Raw genomic sequence first — 6,556 nt, 5'->3', positions numbered from 1 at the left:
CACACAGCCCCTGGTGCACACCACGGTAGTTAATTGAGCCTTACGCATGCAGACTCAAGCTTGCCTCCATGTCTTCCAGGCTGTGTGACTGTGGATTTATCAGTTAACCTCCCTGGGTCTCTTTTTCTTTTCTTAAAAACAAAACATTATTGATGTGTATTTTGTGTGTGTGTGTGCGCGTGCGCGCGGGTGGGGCCTGTGTGAAGATGAGAGAACAATTTCAGGAGTCAGTTTTCTTCTTCTGGCCTGTGGTCTTGGGGATTGAACTCAAGTCCTCTGGCTTGGCAGCAAGTGCCTTGACCCCCTGAGCCATCTCACTGGGTGTGGACCTCTTTTGCTGACCTGTAAAATGACACATAGCAGCAATGCTTGCTTGTTTTAAGTACTGCATGAGAGCACTCATCTGAAACCCCTTGGACAGAACCTGATACTATGGGATAAATGTCAGGAAAGACACTTGCCTTGGACTCCTGAGGTCAGGTCAGGCCATAAAGGTGTCCGTGCACAGATTGGCTGTGATGATGCTCAGTAGGCCTTAGGAAGGCCAAAGAGACTGGAGGGCCCAGCCCAGAAGCCTGGAAACATGACCTGCATGCACCTCTGCACAGAGGGGACAAATGAAGACCTCGAAAGCCTAGGAGACCTGTCTACAGCATTTACCATACTGTTCCATAGTGACAGAGACAAGTAAGGTGTCCCCTGGTCCTGGGGTCAATGACCTCTGAACAGGAGTTACGGGGGGTAAAGGGTATGTCAGAGGGTAAGCCAGGGAAAGTGGGGGCCAGAAGAGTCCTGGGCCTGCAGCCCCAGCCACTTGTCCCTGTGAACTCATGGAGAGCCAAGGAGAGTTCAGGAGCTGGACCAGGCCCCGTCCACCTAGGACTACTGGAAATCAACACAAGGGCAGCCAGGCAAAACAGCTGATGGCAGAAAGTGCTCGAAGAGTGCAGAGCTGTGAAGGGATGGGGCTCCCTGTGTGGGGACAGGAGGGGCTATGACAGTGAACACTGGCTGTGAGGGCAGGACTTGTTGACCAGATTTGTGGGTGTGGCAATGTGAGACTCAGACATGCCCAGAGGTATGGCTTGAGCAGCTGGGGGACAGTGGAGCCATTTACTGAGCTGGGGCAGGATGCTGGTGGAGCAGGTTGGGGGGCATTCCTGTTGGCCATGTGGGGCATAGGACTGGCTTCACTAGGTCAGGTGAGGCTTTACTAGCAGATGGCATTGCCAGTAGGGACCAGCAGTGTGACCTCTCAGAGCCTCTGTGTTCTCCCACCCCCACCCCCTGATGCCCAGCAGGTGACATTTCCAGGGAACCTGGGTAGCCTGGGTGATGGTGGTGATTTAGGTTTGGACCTGGCTGGCACAGATGCCCTTGCAGAGAGAGGCCCTGTAATAAAGAAAGACCTGGTGTGGCAGGAATCTTAAAAGTTCTTATTGATAAAATCAAACCCGGAGCCAGGTATTGGGGTGAACTGGACGATCAGAGAACAGAACAAGCCACAGCTATCTCACCTCGCCAATTCCTCAGCTGGTCCTGTTTCCTCAGACTGGAAGCCTCTGAGTCCTCATCCCAATGGCTCTCAGCTGAACCGCTGCTTAAAAGCCTGAATGCTTAACCAGCCAAATGCCTCTAGTTTCTGGTCCTCACGCCTTATATACCTTTCTGCTTTCTGCCATCACTCCCTAGGATTAAAGGCTTGCTTCTTGGGATTAAAGGTGTGAGTCACCATGCCTGGCTGTTTCCAATATGGCCTTGAACTCATCCCAGATGGATTTCTGCCTCTGGAATGCTAGGATTAAAGGCGTGTGCTATCACTGCCTAACTAGTGGCTTTTCTGTTCTCTGACCCCAGATAAGTTTATTAAGGTACACAATATTTTGGGGAACACAATACCACCACAACCTGGTGCATCAGTTGCTGACTAGCTGTTCGAACATTTCTTGATCTACTTTTTGAGACAAGGGCTAGCTATGTAGCCTTGACTGGCCTTGGGCTCCTAGAGATCCGTCTGCCCCTGACTTCCCAAGTGCTGGGATAAAGGTCATTTTCCCACTCTGAACCTCTCCTCGGAGTCCAGATACATTCATGAGACCCTCAAGCTGGGTTAGAAGTCTTGAAGGGTTAGGGGCTGTAGGGACAGACCATCCTTGCAAGTTGTCTGCCAGACCATGAGAAGCCACATGATACTACACAGGCTTCATTCCAAGCTTTCTGGGAAAAGGTCAAGCTCCCTGATGGGGCAAGTGCCAGGGAATGCACTCTTCTAAACCACAGAGGATGTGGTAGTTCCTGCTTACCTGCCAGAGTCACCTGTTGGAAAGTGGCTTTAACTGTGTGGCCTCACTGGCAGCCTGTGGGCAGGGCTCTCCTCCTAGATAACCGCAGCTGAAGTTTCCAGTCACATGGGCCAGGCCTGATTCAACAGCTTCCATCGGGGGCCCTCATGGGGGATGTCCCATGCCTGGTTCACATTGCAGAAGTCTGAGAAACCATTGACACTGACCAGTTTACCCCAGAGCACAGCCTCACTTCTTGATTTCTTTAGTTTCGATGGATTTTTTTTTTTTTGCAGCAAAGGGGTGTTTTCTCCACTAGTGACACCCCCAAAGTGAGACGATGGCTGTCTAAACATCCAGTGAAGTGACCTTTTTGCTGTTGGTCTTATTGGGAAGGACCTGGAGGGACTGAACAAAAGAGTCCCTGGGACCCTCAGCAGCCAGTGAAGGGGGAGAGAGGAGGGCATGCTTAGCTTTGTAAACACAGAAAGAAATCTGAAGTCAGGCCATGGTGCCTCAGTCACTGGTAATTCTAGCACTCAGGAGGCTGAGGTGGGAGAATTGAGTCCAGCCTGGGCTACATATCGAGACCCTGTTGCAAACAAAACAAAACAACAAACTGATGTAGCTCAGTTGGTACAGTGCTTGCTTAGCATGCATAAGCAGGTAGTTTGATCTTTAGCACGGCAGAAACCAGGTGTGGTGGTACACGCCTGCCCCTTGCAAGATAGGCAAGGGGATCAGGGGTTTAAGGTCATTCCCAGCTGCGCTGAGTTTGAGGCCAGCTTGGGATACGAGTCTATCTCAAAGAAAACAAAAAGCAAAACTAAAAACAAAACTCTGAGGTGGTAAATCCCATGAGAAATATTGTCATCATGTGGTCTACACATCTTGGCGGAGTTAACAGGGTCCCATATATGGTTCAGACTGGATATTTCAAACCAGTCAGCTAAACTGAGTACGGCGTATCTGTGCTACTGTAAAGCAAGATGCCTTGGTGTTTATTCTTAGACCCCAGTCACATTCTCAATACCATCCATTCTCTTTTTTTTTTTTGGGGGGGGGGCGGTTTTCCAGACAGGGTTTCTCTGTGTAGCTTTGCGCCTTTCCTGGAACTCACTCTGTAGACCAGGCTGGCCTTGAATCTTGTATAATATTAGCGGGACCAGCCTTAATATTATACATCCCAGGGGCTCAGGAGAGAGAACTACTAATGGCGAGGACTATTTTCAGGAAATAGAATCTCAGCACACCGAGCTCTATAGTCCACTTGCTTTAATTCCTCTGGCATAACATCCTTTATGCACAGCTTCAGTTCTGTTCTCATGTCTAGCTCCTTTCTTGCCTGATTTCTCTCTATATTTATCTACTGCTCCCTCTAAGTTCTATCTTAATGCTTTCGTCTTAACTCTGCCTCATCTAGGTCCTTTTCACCTTTTTCTTACCCAGCTAGTACTTCCCCATCTGACTCTTCCTCATCTTCCATCTCATTCCTCTGGTCCTCTCTTTTCTAGCCCTACAACCTAGTTCTTCCCCATCTCAGTTCGTTCCTCTCAAGTTCTTACCTGTCTAGTTCTTCCATTCTCTTTTCTCTTCTCTCCCATGCCCTGGAAGTCCCGGTATATAAAGGGAGGGTCCGAGCTAAATTGTGTAAAGCTATTACTTAACGTCCACCTCTCCTAGGCGGTGTCTCCTTGTGGAATTTACCTTAGGTCAGGAGACTTGCATGTGGGCTGTTATCATTGTTAGTCTTCAGAAATTGGGCGACCACCTGGGTGGTGTTTCCTGTAGTCCTTGAAAGTGGCTAGGGAAGATATCTGATTCCAGAGAAAGCCTTTCCTGAGGCTGTTCTCCAAATACCTGGAGTGTGTATGTCCAGAGAGTGATCAGTCCACACTGTTAGCCCTTCTTAGGGAAAAGTCAATTGGGAAAACTATGAAGGCACACATGATTTTCATAACAGAAGACAGCTGATATATAACAAGCCAAGTAACACCAAAAACTCCTTGGGATTTGGCTTCCTCTGGAGGAATTCCCTGATCCCTCCAGGTAGTGACTTTGCCATAACCAGCTGAGTTCTTATGATATATTCCTGAGGCCCGCAGCTCTTGAACTCACAGAGATCCTCCTGCCTCTGCCTCCCGAGGGCTGGGATTAAAGGCGTGTGCCACCACCACCCGGCCATCTATTCCCATTTTACAGATAGCAAAAGAGAGGCACGGATAGTCAACAACTGCCCAAGGAGAGCTGAGAAGAGCTGGGTGGCCCAGGTCCAAGGAAACTTGAAGCTTTCCATAGTATTGCTTTGTAAGTTTCATAGATACACACACGACAAAATCCTGCTTAGGACTTAGTTTAAGTCCTAAAAGTCTTTCCGGGCAGGGGTGGTGGTGGTGGTGGTGGCGGCGGCGGCGGCGGCGGCGGCGGCGGCGCACACCTTTAGTTCCAGCATTAAGGAGGCAGAGGCAGGCGGAGCTCTGCCTGGACTGCCAGCCTGGTCTACAAAGCAAGTTCCAGGACAGCCAAAGCTGTTGTACTGAGAAACCCTGCCTCAAAAAACCAAACAACAACAAACAAACAATCTTTGTGGCTGGACATAATCTCAACTCTTGGAGACTTGAAGCTGGAGTATTGTTCATTCAATGCCAGCCTGAGCTACACAGCCAGATTCAGCTCAAAATATCAAGAGAAGGTTCTAGAAAGATGGTTCACAGTTTGCTGTGCTTGCAGAATGCTAAAGTTTGATTCTTAGCACCTGCATTGGGCTGCACACAACCTCTAGTAACTCCAGCTCCAGGGGATCTAGCTAATTTCTGACCTCCCCAGGCATTGTGCATGCATGTACACAGACAGACAGACACATACACACACACAGACACACACTAAAAAATATACCAAAGAAAAGTATCACTTGGCATGGTGGTGTATACTTGTAATCAATCCCATGACTGGGGGGCGGGGCAAAAGCAGGAGGCTGCAGAGTGGGTTCATATCAGCTTGAGCTGCATAGCCTCAGACCCTGTCTAAAACCATGACCACTGCCACCGCCACCACCGCCACCACCACAACCACCACCACCACCCCACCATCACTAATCACCAAAACCACCACCACCACCACCACCACCACAGCCACCATCACCACCACCACAACCACCACTACCACCCCACCATCACTAATCACCAAAACCACCACCACCACCACCACCACCACCACCACCACCACCACCACCACCACCACCACCACCACCACCACCACCACCACCACCACAGCTAAGCATCTTTCTTTACCTTTTGAGCCACCTTACCCTTGAAATTCAACTCTTAGCAGCAGCCAGGCTACATAGCTCATCCTTATGTGCCACTTAGCTGTTCATGAGAACAACTCACCTACAGATCCAGATATCTGAAGCAAAGTCCGATTACCCATGAACCTCAGGAATGTGATCTTCCCGGCTCTGAGAGAGGGCCATTAGGGTTGAACTGACAGGGCAAGGTTTATCCTGCCACCTCTCAAGTGATGGCCTTGGAGTGGCCTCACATTTCAGTTGTCACTTGGGGTGCTAAGTGTTAAGCCTATCTACGTCCAGAAGTTGGGGACTCATATGCAGAGAGGGCAAACCCACTTCTCTAAATTTGTTTATTTTTTATTTTTGTAGTGCTAGGGATCAGACCAGGGCTTTGCACATGCTCCAAGTGTCTAATAACTGACGTTTCTCTTTAATTTATGGCCTTGGCTTATGGGTGGCCAGAAACAAACGTGCATTTTACCTTACCTCCCACATACCTGGTGATGCTAACACTTGCTGAATACAAAAGCCCTCTCTCCCTTCCTCTTACTATTATTATTGATTTTTTTTGAGACAGGGTTCCTCTGTGTAGCTTTGGTTGTACTGGAACTCGCTCTGTAGACCAGGTTGACCATGAACTCACAGAGATGCGCCTGCCCCTGTCTCCAGAGTGCTGGGATTAAAGGCGTGTGCTACCACCACCGCCACCAGGCTCTCCCTTTCTCCTAAAGACAGGGTCTCATTGTGTACCTGGAGCTGACCTTGAACTAAGTAACCCAGACTGGCCTTGAAGCCCTCCCTCAGCCCCAGCATGCCACTAAGTCCGTGAACACTGTTACTCTCCCCCACTCCCATTTTGTAAATACCTTTTTTTTTTTTTTTTTTTTTTTTTTTTTTTTTTTTTTTTTTTTTTGAGAAAAGGTCTCTCACAGAGCCCAGGGTGGCCTGGGACTCAATTCTATCCCCCACGTGCTGGTATTACAAG

Source organism: Peromyscus maniculatus, chromosome 2, assembly GCF_049852395.1.
Source record: "Peromyscus maniculatus bairdii isolate BWxNUB_F1_BW_parent chromosome 2, HU_Pman_BW_mat_3.1, whole genome shotgun sequence".
In the NCBI taxonomy this organism is placed as follows: Eukaryota; Metazoa; Chordata; class Mammalia; order Rodentia; family Cricetidae; genus Peromyscus; species Peromyscus maniculatus.
Note: the sequence above shows the minus strand (reverse complement) of the source record.